At 48.4% G+C, this 16,326-nt stretch overlaps 1 protein-coding gene across 3 annotated transcripts in view; it reads left to right on the forward strand.

The window, feature by feature from the left end:
• DAAM2 (dishevelled associated activator of morphogenesis 2) overlaps nt 1–16,326 on the forward strand; it is a 110,961-nt gene that overhangs the window by 24,769 nt on the left and 69,866 nt on the right. Inside the window, exon 2 of one of the 3 annotated variants that reach the window (XM_036024069.1) lies at nt 13,497–13,624. The exons of the other annotated variants lie outside the window; for them this stretch is intronic. The gene's annotated coding sequence lies outside the window, so the exon portion shown is untranslated. The remainder of the gene's footprint in view (nt 1–13,496; nt 13,625–16,326) is intronic. 3 annotated transcript variants of the gene reach the window in all.

The following is a 16,326-nucleotide window of genomic DNA, read 5'->3' on the forward strand; positions in this document are numbered from 1 at the left end:
GGTTCCGCCTGTATCTTGATTTATTGTGGTCTGTGAATGACTGGCTTAAAGTCTCTCTGCCTCAGATCTCTTAGCCCTACTATGGGTTAATAACAGCGCTCCTCCTCTCCCAGGGAAGCTGTGAGCATTTGGCAAGATTCCATGTCAAGTATAGATCAGTGCCTGGCACATAGTAGGCCTGCAGTAAATGTTAACTATTATTACTGGTTTCATGCAAGTGGATTCTTTTTTGCTCTGTGTTGACCCAGATATGGCATTTAATGCCTCTACCTTTATTCACACACACACACACACACACACACACACACATCATTTACACTATGGCTTTATGAATGTGGGGAACTGAAGTTTCTCTAAAGGGAGGTTTGAGGGGGCCAATGGTGTTTACATCACAAAAATGCAAACAGTTTGCAATTGAATATTGGACAAGCTTGTTCTAAAAAAGATTGATCGGTTGGCCAGACATTAGGTTGTTTGGCCTTCTTCCTGAGCTTCTTAGTGCTCACCAGCAACTCAAGGAAGTCCCCCTCTATATTATGTCGACTGGTCCCACTATATTTATTCTTCAGCACCACCCCTGAACTTTTCTCCTTGACTCACTTTGCAGATCTAAACACAGTCTCTAAATATTGCTCCTGCTGGCTTCCTCCCTCATCAGGAAGGCAGGGTAGCCTGCCTGATGAAATTTATCTCTCTACCGATGCGAACTCTGCTACCTCTCAGAATGCTTTAGTGGTAGAGTTAGTTGTGGTTTATCTATGTGTATGTATGAATATTTACATGAATATACATGTCTGTATTTTTTCTCCCATTGGAGCATGTTGTTCCATAAATGTTCTTTCACACCTTTATATCTAGGGAACCATTCTCCATCAGTGTTTCTCAGCCTTGGTACTGGCCTGGATAATTCTTTGTCAGGAGGAAGGTGCTGTCCTGTGCATCTTAGGATATTTTACAGCATCCCAGGCCTCTACTCATTAGATGCCAGTAATGTTCCCTAGTTATGACAACCAAAAATGTTGCCAAATGACCTGGGAACTACTTGAAGTTGTTCAAGCAGTGGCTTAAGCTAAATTCTTCCTATAATAGTTCAAGTCCATGACAGTTTAGTCTGTCTCAGAGTTTATCTTTGTAGTGTGTTTAAGGTCAGGGGACTGGATTTACCCACTGAGAAGAAGCTGCAGAGTCCCAGCAGCTTCTGGGTCACCATTGATTCTTAAGGAGAATCACCAATACTTTGTTTTATTTCTTTTATCCTCACCCAAGGATATGTTTATCGATTATAAAGAAAGAGGAAGGGGTGGGGGGAGAGAGAAACATTGATTGGTTGCCTCTTGCATGAGCCCCAACTGAGATCAAACTCACAACCTAGGTATGGGCCCTGACCAGGAGTTGAACCTGCAGCCTTTTGGTATACAGTACTATGTTGCTCCAGCCACCTGAGCCACTGGCCAGGGCAAATCACCAATGCTTTGTTACTGCATTTCCTCAAAGGCCTCACACTTAACCCATCTGCTTTGGAGCCAAGGACATCCTGCTCTCTTTCCACTACCCTCTCTAAACCGCTGGACTCTCCCCATGCAGCAGAAACCTCACAGAAATCAGGGAATGGCCTTTGGGTTTTGGCTTATAAATACTCATGGTCTCATTTTTCTTACTGAGAAAAAAAGTTTTCTTTATCATGTTTAACATTCTTGTTGCTGTAGTGGAAACTTTTGTTCTTTGGAGAGTTTCCCATTCCAGGCCCAGGGTCAGATTCCTCAGCGGAACTCTGAACATTGTCTAGAGAAGTTTCTTTCACCACAGAGATGGCACCTTCGATGCATTCATCCAGCTATGTTTGGGTTCTGTGTGTTAAGACATCCCAGGACCCTAAAATGGACCAAGGGGCAACTGGGCAGCTGGGCAGCTGGGGGAAGAGCTGCATGTCTGGGACTCAGTGGTCAGGCAAGATCAAAATCCTTTTATGGCTCCATTAGTGCTTTGGAGTTCTCTCCTCACACTCTGGCTTCTCAAACCTAAGACAAACAGCCAGTGCTTCAGTCAGAATAAGTTAGATTATGCTGTGGTAACACACAACCCTCAAGTTTCAGTGACTTAAAACAACAGAGATTATTTCTTGCTCATGCTACCTGTTGGGAGTGGGTCAACGGAGGGTCTTTGCTCATGATAATCACTCAGAAACCAGGCTGGCAGAGCAAACATCTCCTTAAATGCTGACAGGTGGTGTGTCAAAGGGAAAGAGGGCCTGGTCCTGCCCATTTAATGCTCTCGACCTCTAATTACACTTGTATTAGTTGGGTTCTCCAGAGAAATAGAGAAATAGAACCAAAAGGAAGCCTTTCTTTCTTTCTTTCGTTTTCCCTCCCTCTCCCCTCTCTCCCTTCTGTTCTCTCTCTCATCTATCTGTTTAGATTTATTTTTGGGAACTGGCTCCCTTGATTGTGGGAGCTGGTTCAAAATCTGCAGGGCAGTCCAGTAGTCTAGAGACCCTGGGAAGAGCTGATTTTGCAGTTTGAGAGCAAAGGCAGTCTGGAGGCAGAATTCCCTCTTCCTTGGGGTACCTCAGTCTTTTCTTTAAAGCCTTCAAATGATTAGATGAGGCCCACCCACATTATGGAGGATAATCTGCTTTACTAAAAGTCCAGTGATTTAAATGTTTGTCTCATGTAAAAAGTACCTTCATCACAGCGGTATCTAGACATCTAGCACCATGGCCCAGCCAAACTGGCACTTACATTAAGCATTACAGCTCTCAGCCTCCACTTGCAGCTCATGGGCCAGGGTTAGTTGTGCGTCCCACACGAACCCAAGTGGCCAGAAATCTGCTCTGTGCCTGGAGCTGGGGGTTGGGAACCAACAATATTTGTCCAAGCACCGATAACAATCACAACTATAAATAATGTTACCCAAGAATGAAAGTGTCAGTCTGTGGTATCCCCCTTTCAATGCATCCTGTTAAGTCAACGTAGAAATCGTTTTAGACTTAGACCCATGAGCCCTTTGCTCATAGGAGAGGCTCTCGAGGGAGTGGGTTATGACATGGCCTCGCCTCCAGGGATACTGAATTTTAAGACTGTTACTGAACACCTTCCTCTATTTTTATTTATTAAATGTTTTCTGTGTATGGCATTGCCTCTAAGAAGCCCTTATGTGTTGTATACTTGAAGAATGCCCTTCAAAATAACTAGGCCTTTGTTACTTCCTTCCAGTACGAGCCCTTCAACTTGTATTTTTCTTGCTTGGATCAGAAAGGGCTCAGGTGTCAGCCTTCCCTTTGCCACCATCTCACTCTGTTCTTTTGAACATTGTCTGGGTAAAGTTTCTTTCACCTCTGAGCGCAATTCCTGTGATGCAATGCCATACACAGAAAACAGTAAGTGCAGTTTCTGTGGTGAAAGAAACTTCACCACATTCTAGTCAATGTTCAGAAGCACGAGTGAGATGGTGGCACCTCCCAGTCAGGGCCTGATTTTCCTGGCTGTCTGGAGAAGGGTTGAGCAACAGCATCTCAAAGTTTCCTTCTGGCTCGAACGTTCTGTGCAGTTTTGGTCCACACCCTCGCTCGGTGACCCTCAATGCCAGAGTTTGTGGCTGTCTGGTTGAGTACCACGGGTGGCGTGACGGAGTTTTCCTCCACGAAGCTGGCAGGATCATTCTGGGTTTTCACTGGAAGCTGTGGCCTCATTTGCGCCCTGACCATGCTGCGTTCACCAGCCCAGAGGGAATGTGTGCTACCCACCAGCTGGGAAGCGTCATCTCTGTGCCCACGGGCACTCTGGCATCCGTTGGCCTGCCTGGTCGGGGAGCTGAGGGCAAGGATGTGTTGGGAGGGAGCACGGAGAGGCATGCAGGGGCAGGGCCAGGAGATGGAAAGAGCCTGGCCTGGCCGACACTGAGGTCAGGGAGATAAGCCTGCCCTCCCATGACATCTGGGCAAACCTGATCTCCAAAAGGCAGAGTTTCAAGGACTGTGAGCACTACTTGCTTCCTCCATATTCACATTGGACACTTCTAATATCCATCAATCAGTCCTTCTGAAGTGCAAATGAGATGTAGGGAGAAGTACTTGGAAAATTATACATGGTCTTCAAACAGTAATAGTTACTATTATCACGTACTGCCTCATTCCACAGATGTCTTGGTGCTAGGTGCTAGGGGTGGGAAAGTAAACAAATGCATTAAGTTAATTCGCACACAGTGTGACGCCAGCTCTGATCATGCTCTGGGTGGGCAAGGCTTGTGGGTGCTCAGAGAAGGGAGCCATCGATTTTGTTTATAGGGGTGAAGGCTCCATAGAAGCAGTGACGAGAGGGTCTTGAAGGATGCCAGCATGCTGGGTAGGCTGAGGAGAACTCCTGGGAGTCTGGCCTGGCTGCCAGGGGGTGGATGGGACAAAGTGAAGGGAGGCTCCAAAGGGGGTTGGTGATTAGATGAGGAAGGATCAGGAATAACGTGAGAATTGGGTCTTAACTGAGTGTTTTTTAATTAATAGGTTTTAGAAAACTTTTTATTTCAGTTTGGCTGAAAGAGAAGCAATTACTTTAATTTTATTGAAAACTTGATTCACAATAGGGAAAATTTCACTCCCATAGATTTAATCACTGTAGGTGCAGTGTCCTGATAATTTGCTTCTCTCCTTCTTCCTCTTGGAATTTATAGGTAGAATACATTAATCTTCCTTCTCTAGTCTTGGTCATTTGAAATATCCAAATGTGATATTGGAGGTAGAATCTTTATTTTTTTCTTTTTATGAAAGGAAACTGCTTATTTTAGAAACTGTGGCAAATACAGAAAACAGTAAAGATTTAAAAAAAAAAAGAAAAGCAAAAGTAATTTCACCCTCCAGACCAATTTGATGTTAGCATTTGGGTAATTTCTTGCAGTGAGCCATTGAGGGCAGACACTGTGTCTTGCTTGTGTCATGCCTTTTTCCAGGGCACGGAACTGACCCTGGTAGGTGCTCCAGCTGCAACTGCAGGTTGATGCAGTGAGGCTGCTCTATTGGTTGAGCTCTCTCAGAACCACTTATGCTCAAATCCTAATGTTGCCACTCATTACCTGTGAGATTTTGGCAATTTACTCTCTCTAGGCCTCAGTTTCTTGATCTACAAAATGGAAACAACAACAATAACAGTGCCTACATCCTAAAATGTGGGGACGAAATAAGTTCCATCATGCAGAGCACACAGTAGGTTCTTGTACTGTTCTTTGTGTGAGTCTAGGCCCTGGTGCTTTTTCAGAGTTTTTCCCTGGGGAAGGCTGGCTCATCCTTGTCCCCTCCTGTCTAACAGTTTCCCTGCAGGCTCTTGGGCAGGCTGTCCCTTTAAGAAAGACTAACACATACTTTGCTACCCCCTCAGGGACCTGCCTCCCCTGCAGAGTGTCCTTCTGGGCCACATTTGGGCTACTGGGCTAGAACCTGGTGCTGGAATCTCTGAGGAGAGGGCACCTTAGAATTAAGTGCACTGCCTCCAGGAATCCATTCCCTGGGAATGACTCCCTGTCCACAGCTCCTCCCCTAGCTCCCACCCTCCAGCCCTGATCCTGGGATGTAGCAGGATGTTTCTTAAGGTCTGAGCTCAGAATCTCTAAACAGAAAGTTAGACAATAGCTGCATAAACTTGGTAAGTGAAAGAAACCCAGCCTTGTACCCTCCTCCTTGGAGTGTGGATGGCAGATTTTGGGTTGAGTCTGGTGATTCTTGCTGGATGGAATCTTTTTATTGAAGTATAGTAGACATACAATATTATATTAGTTTCAAGGAACAATGCAGTGATTTGACATTTATATACCTCATGATGCGATCACCACAGTATGTCTGGTGACCATCTATCATGCTACAAAGTTATTACAACATTGTTGACTATTTTCCCTATGCTGCACATTACATCCCTGTAACATTGTTGTTTTATAACTGCAAGTTTGTACCTCTTATTTCCTTTCACCTTTTTATCCATTTCCCAATCCCCCTTCCCTCTGGCAACCATCAGTTTGTTCTGAGACTTTCTCTTTTTTGTTTTATCTGTGTGGGGTTTTTTGGTTAGATTTGACATATAAGTGAAATTATATGGTATTTGTATTTCTCTGTCAGACTTATTTTGCTTAACATAATACCTCTAGCTTCATCCATGCTATTGCAAATGGCAAAATTTCATTTGGAATCTGATGGGCAAATGTGGAAAGGAGGAGGTGGAGGTGGGGCTGGGATTGCCAAAGGGTGTTGAGACTTGGGTATACACCCCTGGTCCTCTCCTCCCAGTGGTTGTCACCCTGGAGGCAAGGAGCTAAGGGTTGACATCTGGAAACATCTGGATCCTGGCCCAGGGGGTGAAGGTCAGGGAGCAGCAGACATCAGGTTCCCTCTCATCTGGAGAAGACAAAGTATGGTCAGTGAGGGCTGTATGCTAAGATGCTCAGGGCCAAATGACATTCAAAGCCAGAGGATGATGTGAGTGACCCTCAGTTCTGTCTCAGCAGGGGACTGGAGCCAATTCCTCTTCCTCCGGGGGGAGACTGGACAGACCAGGCCCTGGGCTTGTTCTCCAGGCCCTGGGCTTGTTCTCCAGGCCCCAGAGAGGTCTGCGTTGGCCCCTTAGACTGGGGCAGCTGCCTTTGGGCAGCAGTGGGCAGTGCTGTAGTGGGAGGAGGCAGGTCTGCCAAGGGCAGGGAAGAATCGGGAGCCTATTGTTACTGAGCCTGGGAACACTGCCTTGAGGGGAGACCCATGCTGTGCCCAGCTCAGCATGAGAAGGAATGAGAGGAGAGCTCTGTGGAGCAGGCAGAATTCGGCTGAGCTGGCACCCTCACCCTGCAGAGCAAATGGACCCCCAGTCCCATATCCTGTAGCATGGGCACAGATGAGCTCCCCAGCCTGGAATGCCCAGGTGCAATTTGGAGGGCTGGGGTCTGTGCATGAGGTGTTGCCTCCCCCTGAGCAGGCAGGAGATAGCAGCAACCTCAGCCCCTGCATTTACCTGAGGCCACAAAGCTCCCTTGCTCAATTCTGCTCCAGCAGCCCTTTCCTGTGCCCCCCTGGTGTTGGGCTTTGTGCTGGGGTTTACATGATGAAAGTGAGGATGTGAAGATCTGCAGAGATGTTTTTGATATGGGATTAAAGTCATCTTTGAAAAGTAACAATAGCTATCATTTATTCTGCACCTTGAATGTGCCAGTCACTGTGCTGAGGGCTTAATGGGTATGATCTCATTAAATTCTCACAGTAATTCTTTGAGTTGTGAATAATTTTGGAGATTTTTAGAGATGAAGAAACTGAGGCTCAGAGAGGTTAAGAACCTCACCTGAGAACACAGAGCTGGTAAATTGCAGAACCAGACTCAGACTTCTTCATTCATTCATTTATTTATTCATTTGTTTGTCTGACAAAGTGAACTAATGGCCTACTATGTGCCAGCCATTCTGTGGGCTCTGGTGCCACAGCTGGGCATAGGACTAGGGAATGCCCAGGCAACCCCTGGGATTCCACAACTGGGTCCCCAACCCCAGACAAAGTCTTTCAGATGGACCCAGAAACTCTTGGGGGAGTGTGTTAAGAACTCTGCTTGAGAATGTTCTTTTTCTTAAGAAATGTTTCATTTAGTTTTCATTTTAATAATAACCTAAAAATTGAATGCATTCATTCTGAATTGTCTGAATGGCCATCATAGAACCTGCCAGTGACAGGAGATTTTAGTCCCTGAGTTGATGTTTTGGTGCAAGTTGTCACCAAGTTTCCTCAAATTATAATGTTTAGCTTTTAATGCTTCGCTTCTTAAACTGGGTTCTACATTGTCTGCTTGGAAGGTACAAAGTACCAAAGATTAAGGAAGGGCTACACTGACTGATTCTGCTGCAAGAAGAGAGAGTGCAGTGGGGGTCTCCCAGGAAACCAGGGCCCAACATGCCCCTGTCCTCAGGCACGGTGACCTGGACTCAGCTGGGGCGAAGCAGCTTGGGAGTTCAGATCTCCCAGCCTCTGGTTCTCCAGGATCAGGATGGACTCGGGCTAGAGATGAGGGAGGAATGTGCAAGCCCCCAAACTGAGAGCTGCGAGCCCCACTTTCAACACAGCAACTCTGAGCCCAGCAAATGGTTGCTGGGACGACTTGTGCTGAGGCTGGGAAGGGGTATGAGGGCCTCCTGGAAGTGGCACCTTCTCGTAGAGGGATGTTCTTTCTTTGGTTATTCCAGAATTTCTGAACTCTCCCAGTGTCCAGCTGTTAGGTGAGAAGGCTGGAGTGGGTTCCCTAATGTAGGGAACTGTGGATGTGACCCAGGCCTCACCTTCCGAGTACGTGCTGTGTAAAGGTCCTGAGTTAATATTTTGGCTTTGGGGACCACACAGTCTGTGTTGGGGTCACTCAACTCAAGCATCAAAGGAGCCCTAGGCAATATGTAAGTGATGGGTGTGACTGTGTTCCAATGAAACTAGTTACCAAATCTGGCAGGGGGGCAGATTTGGTAACCTCTGACCCGGATGAAGGTAGCCTCTGCTGGAAAAGGCTAGGTCCCCACAGCCTGCCTGGCGCTTTAACATGACTGGCCCCACGCCCTTCTACACATACAGGTGCATCTTCTGTTCTGTCCTTTTCATGCCTCTGCCAATCCCACTCTCTAGCCATGACACACTGCCTGCCCTTCTTTGAACATAAGCTGCTTTTTCATGCCTCCTGGCCTTTGCCTAAGCTTTTCCCTTCACTTGGAAAGCCCCCCACCCCCTCCCCTTATGCATCTTATCTACTCAAAAGACTTTGACTCCTTGTTCAGCTTAGGTATTCTCTCTTTGTGTCCTGCCATGACCCTCTATCCCTCAACCCTCACCAGCAGTGGGTGCCTCCTCTCCTCTGTAAGTCTGTCACTTAGTGCCTGTCTACAGAGTGGCCCTTCGTATGCAAGAGTTTAGTACTTTGTTTCTAACTTTATCTCCTCAGGGGCAGGAATCAACAGGACTTGACTATCTCCGCCGCCTCCCACACCCCCATTTCCAGCCTGCCAGGCAGTGGGCCCTCAGGAAATGGTGTTGGCACAAACTGTTCCTTTCCCCTCTACAGCCCTTGCTGAGGCAAGGGGCTTTTGACAGTCTACCTGTGCCATTTTGGGGAATCAAGATCTTGTTGGGTGTCTGGCATGAAAGTGTCCTGCAGCTAAAAACATCCCCGGCCCTGTAACTGGAGTCTGCCCCAAGATCCAGTGCCCTGTTTGTTTTGACATCCCTTGCAGTGTTTGAGGGGGAGCGTGAGTGATCCAGATTTCAAAGCAAGAATTTTCTCTAGCAGCTGCTGAAGGCCAGGCCCCTGCCAGCTCCTGGGCTCCCCTGTTAGCATTTTAAGTTAATTAAGAAAACAAGCCCCAAATCCCTGACAGAGATGGCTGTGCAGATTCAGGATGGAGGGTTTGTGTCAGCATGGAGGGGAGGCCTCGCAGCTTCTGTGCAGGGGGAGCGGAGAGAGGGGACTGTGGGCCAGAGAAGACTGGAGTGTTTTCTCACTATAGAAGGTGCCACGGAAGTCAGATTGTGGGGGGCCAGCTCCAGGCAGGGTCCAGAGCACGAATTTCTGCTGCCCCTTCCCTTCCCTTCCCGGGCATTTCTCTGAGCAGGTGGAATGTGGAGCAAGGCCAGCTAGGAGTGAGTAGGAGGGGAGGATCCAGTACCCCGGATTTGCTAGTGTATTTCTTGGGAATCAGGTTATTCTAACTCCTTGGCTACTGAGGACATTGGTGAGAGGTGGCCTGGGGTGGCTTCAGGTGGGGCCTGGGTGACTTGTCTGCCAAGGGGGAGCCTGCTTACCCATGCAGAGCTGTGGTGTGAGTTTAAAAAGGGTGTTACTACTCAAGGGAAAAGTAGTTTCCATATTGCTATAGAAGCAGCCCAGCCATTGTGTCCCCTGCCCACACACTCTATGTGGTGCTCGGGAGAAGGTGCTCAGACTCAGCCAGCACCACTGCCTGACATGGGTGTCATTGGGCTGATGGAAATTGGAATTGGGCCTCTGGGAGCTGCAGGAGCACAGCTGCACACAGGTGTCGGTGCCGAGTGTCTGGCCGGTGCTTTTCCTCTCAGGTGTGTGTACCCTGTGGGCAAGGTGGCTTCATACATCCCCTTGAAAGTGGAATCCTCTTCCAATTCACAGAGTGAACACTGCATGCGATGGTCCTGGCCCCTCTTGGACAAGATGTGGTAGGAGAGAGATCCGGTCCTGCTCTACCACTACTAAATGGTCCAGGGCCAGTGGCTTCACATTTGAGAATCTCCAGTTTTCAATAGGAAATGGGGATGAGGCTCATATTTTATGTGTCCCAAAGGCATGGGTGTGTTGGTAAATATTGGATACGGCATATACCAGGCTGGCTTAATGAACTTACTTTCCTTCCCCATCAGACATCAACCTTGGTCCAGCTTCTCCTTGTTGCCTCTGTATTGAGCTGCCTTACAGGATACTGGGGAGAAATAACAAAGCTGTGGTTAGCTTCTGCTCAGCTGGCTGAGGAGAGGTCTGGAAGGAAGTGGTTCTAGGGTGAGCTCTCCGTATCTGGTGTAACAAGTCCAAACAACCAACAGTTGGTGGCAGATATTTTTTGACTCTTGAGAGCCCTCCCCTTCTCCCCTGGGAATCTCGGAGCTTCCTGCCTCCTATACATCATTGCTTCATCTCTATCACTCACAGGACAAAGCCGTGCTCTGCGAGTAGCTGGGGCCATTTCGGGAAAGCAAATCTCCCAAAAGGTGAGCATCTCTGAGGTGCTAGTTCTACAGCAGGAGAGAAGTCATTTGGGCTTTCTGGGGAGTCTTGAGTCTCGATCTCTGTCTCTCTCTCTCTCTTGGATTTCAACAGAATCCTCAAGTTATGTAGCCGGTATGACCAATGGCTCTTCTTTCCTGGAAAACATATCCCAAATGCCACCTGATCCTCCTGAAATTCCCAAATCTCTTGCTTTCTGCTTCTGCTGCTGATTTTCATCACTTCATCCTAGGGCTATTTGCATATAAACAATTAAGGAAAATCTACGTAAAAGTCAGGTGTGGAATATGAAAAGGCATTCTAATGGAAGGCAAATAATGATAATCGTATGCTCAGTCGTGAGATTCTGTAACATCAGTTTGGCAGCTCAGAACATTTTGGACTGACCAACAGTCAAAAATGGAGCACTTTTTTTCTGTTAGAAAAGGGTTTCTAAATATTCTCCATGCTTGAAAGAGAATGTTTGAGGTAAAGACAAGGAGAAGTTGTGAATTTGTTTCTGAGATATTAGGGAACAGGACTCAATATTTAGGGAAATATTCACCGATAAATGTCATAAAATTAGTGGGGTTTTCTTTAATTGCATTTTTGTAGTTGTTGTTTTACTCTGTACACAGTCTTTAGTAGAAACTATTTAAGGGGAAAACAAGAACCAAACCAGGGTTTATCTACGACTGTTCTCTGTTGGGATAGAAAAGCTCTGTGCCAAGGATTCAAGGATGAGGTTTGAGATGTGGCCTGTGGTGAGTGTGCTGTGGACTCTAGGGTGGTGGCCTTGCTTCTCAGGCCCCAGTTTTCTCCTTAATAAAATGGTCTCAATAAGGACAGTTATTTCTGCTCTCAACATGCTATGCCTCTCAACAACTGGGTGGGGACCCTCTGCAGGGCAGTCAGAGAAAGGACTTGAGTTCACTTACACACAGGCAGGGGAGTGACACCCCAAGAGGGGAGGCGTAGCCAGCTAGAATCCAGGACCATGTCTTCCAGAGTCAGATTTTTTCCTTCTTTTTTATCCTTACCCAAGAACATGCTTATTGAATTTTTAGAGGGAGAGAAACATCGATGTGAAAGAGAAACATCAATCTGTTATCTCTTGCACGTGCCCCAACCAGAGACGGAACCTGTAACCTAGGCATGCACTCTCATTAGGAATCGAACCTGCAACCTTTCGGTTTATGGGCCAACACTCCAACCAACTCAGCCACGCCAGCCAAGGCCAGAGTCTGATTTTTGCATCTGAGCTTGTGGAATGGTGCTTACTTGCTCTGGAGAACAGTGGCCCTCACACATTAGCCCTCTAAATAAGTAGGGGTCCATTGAGGCTCCCCTGTGCCAGGTAGGATGTGGGGGGTGGACCTCCGTCTTGGTGTGAAGTGCACTTGACCTCCTTGATCTCTTTGATCAAGAGTAGATTCTCTTAATGGACCAAAGGGGAGTTTGGGAAACCCGAAACCCAATCTCAGAATCCAAGGTCCCTTCAGGACCAAGCACTGGATTACTTCTCAGGACAGACCTCCTTCATGGGCCAAGCCCATGCCCACTGCAGTCCCCACCTTTCAGTCTGTGTCTCTTAGCTCTGGCACTTCCGTCTGTCTCCACTCAGTTCAAACACCACTTCAGGAAAGTCTCTTCAGCCCCACTTCCCACCCACTCATTCACCGGTTTCAGGAAGGTGAGGTTCTCCCTCCTCTCTCTGCCCCCACAGGCCTGCTCCTGCCGTAGCACCTGGCACAGTATGTGAAAACCGCTGCTCTGCTGGGCTCTCACTGGATGAGGAACTTCAGGAACACAAGGAATCTGAGGGTTCCATTGTGTATTCCTGTTCCCAGAGACAGGGTCTAGCATGTAATAGGTCCTTATTCAATATTGGCTCAACGAGTGGACACATGGATGCATACCACGAACACCAGGGGAACTTGTGCTCTCTGTAATTTTCCAGAGAAGCAAGCAAGAGTGGCTGGTGTTTGGGAGAATTACCCAGGGGCCAGCTTCATGGTGGTGTTTAAACAGAGCACTCAAATGGGCTCCCCCTCCTTGTACGTGTATCCCCGTTGGGGGCTGGGAGCTGTGTGCAGATGGGCCCCAGTGTGCCTAGGACTGGCTGTGAGTAGCAGCAGCATCCTGTCCTGTACAGATCAAGGTACCAATGTTGGCATCGACTGCCTGCTCCTTCTGGCCTTGTCCATGTGGTGTGATTCTTGCAGCTGTTCCAGGGCTTGTGGAAGGAGTATGGGTGTGTGTGGGGAAAGCTGGTGGCACTTCCCCTGAGAGGACACCCATGTTGGAGGTTGAGGAGACACCTTGTTGGGCCCCAGTTAGAGAGTTACCGGTATAGCATGTGAAGTTTTTATACTTACCAAGAGAAAATTAGGCAATAACATTTTTGTGAGTGCCAGTGGGTTAAGAGAATAGCAAGGGTTCCTCAGGGCCAGTAGTGACCTCACCTTCAGGGAGTTCATTTATTCAGTACATTCAGGTGCATTTGTCAAGTGCTCCCCATGTGTGTGTCCATTAGTGTTCCAACACTGTGGCTGCAGACTGACTGTGTTCCTGTCCTCAGAGGGCTTACTGCCTAGTGAAAGTCCCCAAGGGCTGAGAGGAGGGCAGCTGAGGCCAGTGTCTCCCAGAGTGGTTCTGACCTGGCACTACCGTGAGGGATATCATTTGTTGGCTCCTATATTCTCCCCCAAGACATTGCCTGCCAGAAGCACCTTGGTATCACCCTCCCCAAATTTCTGGCTCTTCTTTCTTTCTCAGGTGGAGTTAGAGACCCTTCTCCCAGACTCCCATCATGCCCTGTGCACTTCTGCCCAGCCTGCTGCCCCTCCCCGACCAGCTCACCAGCTGTATCCCCTTCTGCAGCCGAGAGTGTTTTCAGTGATCAGGTCTGTGTTTTATTTGCTCCCACGTCCCTGCAGTGCACAGTGCCTAGCACAGAGCGGGGGTTCCATATGGGATTGTGGAATGAATGAATCCATGGGGTAACAGCTGGGCTTCACTTACTCATCTTTACCATCCATGGTGTGTCTGTCTGTTTTCAACTCTTTCTGGGTCAGTCGTGGAGAGAAGGATGGACTCTTGGGGGAGTTGCTGGAAAGCTGAAGAACTGTGAGAAATTGGAAATGGTAGATGACCTTGCTTGGGGTCAGTTTTTCAATGTGTCCTCTATGAGACTTGGTCACGGGAGGCTCATTTGCCTTTGAACGCAGTCTCTCCCCCAGGCTGGGAAGGTGAGTGGGCTTCAGGGCTGCCAGAGCTGAGCTCAGGATCCAGACCCTCCTGTGCTGAGGCCTGCCTGCGTCATCCTCCTTGTGGGTGGGGACAACTCAGTGCTAGGCAAGACCTGCCCCTGCAGCCGCCCTCTGGTGCAGTCAGCCCAGCTGGGCCAGCAGGAGAGCGGGCCGCCTGGGAATGGCTGGGAAGCAAGTTCAGGCTTTCGGCCCACCTCCCCCAAGGCCAGGATGTGGCGTGGGACCCAGGCGGGTGGAGGTTCCCACCGCTCAGCTCCTGCACCCGCTCCCAAATGCTCCAGGCCCAGGCAGCCTCTCTCAGCAGGAGAGGGTGGGGAGAGACTCCAGCTGCCCAGGGTCAAGACCCTATATGAGGACCAGGGCAGCTCTGCAGGCACCCAACTCTGACATTTATCTTCCACCTGGACAGCTGCCAGTAGCCCTGCAGCCCAGCCGTGTCTTGCCTGGTGGAAGAGTGTCAGGGATTAACCACTGCGGGCCCTGCCTGAGTCAGGCCGAGCCTGGCGCTCCCAGAGCAGCCAGTGTCCACTGACCACATGCCAAAGGCTGGTATGGGCATGTTCACAAATACCGTCTCATTCAACCCTCACTCATTCTGAAGAATATAGGCACCAGCCCCATTTTCCAGATGAATAAAATCAAGCACATAACCTGCCTAAATTCATACAGCTAGTGAATAAAGGTTTCTATATTTATTCTTTTTTTTAAAGATTTTATTTATTTTATTTTTAGAGAGGGAAGGGAGGGAGAAAGAGAGAGAGAGAAACATCAATGTGCGGTTGCTGGGGGCTGTGGCCTGCAACCCAGGTATGTGGCCTGATTGGGAATCAAACCTGCAACACTTCGGTTCACAGCCTGCGCTCAATCCACTGAGCTACGCCAGCCAGGGCTATATTTATTCTTTATTACAAGGGGCTACTGTGGATATAGCTGTGAATGATGGACTAAAATGTCTCATGGAGCTTACATTCTAGTGGGAGAGAGAGATGATATAAAAAGTAAAGTATAGATCATCTCACATGGTGATAAGTTTATGTGGAAAATGGGAGGGTGAGGGAGGTAGACAGTTTGGAAGAAGGGTTACTTCAAACAGTCGTGGAAAACTTCACTGAGAGGTGGGCAATTGTTGACATGTACACAGCGGTAACCAGGGGCCAGGCGCTGCTCTGAGCACTGTACACAAGCTACTCATTTACCCCCACAGTACCCTCTGAGGCAGGTTACTATTATTGTTCTCATTTTTATATGAGAAACTGAGGCATGGGGTGGGGTGCATGGTAAAGAACATTCCAAAGATGACACAGCAGGTGAGCAGCAGTGCTGGGATCCTCACACAGGCAGCCTCACTCTCCTGTTCTGGCTCTTAACCACTGTGCTGTATTGCCAAGGCCAAAAGGCAGTCATTGGGTGCGGAGGTGAGGAGCCCTGCAGAACCCTCCCTGAGCAGGCCAGGCAGGTGCTCGGGGACAGGCAATTTGGCATTCCTCCTCTGCAGCCCCTTCCTGGGTGAGGAAAGGGCAGACAAAGCAGAGGAATGGACAGAAGGTTAGAGTTAAACCCAGGTGAGAGGGGAGAGCTTGGCTAGGTTTGCAAGAATGCGAATAGGTGAGATTAAAACTCTGGATGAGTCCCAAAGGCTGCATCTCTCCTCACTCCTCCCTGCCCTTCCACACCCACCTTCCTGAGCCCTCCCAGGACTCAGATCTGGAACAAGCAGGGCTATTTCTAGCTCTTATCCCTTCCTCTGTGGCAATCTGAGAATAATCTATTTAGTGATGATGATGGTGATAGCAGCTAGTATTTATGGAAGATTTAATACTGAAATGAATGGTGAAAATGTATATATTACAATTCACATAGGCAGGAAAAAAGTAATTATTTACTATAATTGATAACTTGAAATAAAAATCTTAGCTTGATAAATACTTGAGTCTCTTCTGATGTGAGACAGCAGCTTTGGATCACAGTCCAGTCAAGTCACAGTGCACACCCTCTGTGAGGGCCTCTTCTTACCGTGGCCCTCCTCCCACTGTGGCCCTCCTCCCCATGTGGGCTGGTGCCTGGGATTCTCCAGTGTTATCCAGGCTGCCAAAGGGCCTTGGAGCACAGTATCCCTGCTGACCTCCACTGATGTGAGCTGTGTTCCCACTGATTCTTGGGCCCCTGTGCTGAAATCCACTCAGGCACTTTTGAAGAGAGACCTGGCACTGGCTGTGGAGGCCTGTGGCTTCCTCAAGCCCCCTGGCTGTCCTGGGGTTCCCACCAGCTCCTGGAGGGCCTGAGTGTTCCGCTGTGGACTGGGTGTGAGGACTGAGACTGAGTGTAGCCCCCAGGTA

The sequence above is a fragment of the Phyllostomus discolor genome, chromosome 4 (assembly GCF_004126475.2).
Source record: "Phyllostomus discolor isolate MPI-MPIP mPhyDis1 chromosome 4, mPhyDis1.pri.v3, whole genome shotgun sequence".
Lineage (NCBI taxonomy): Eukaryota > Metazoa > Chordata > Mammalia > Chiroptera > Phyllostomidae > Phyllostomus > Phyllostomus discolor.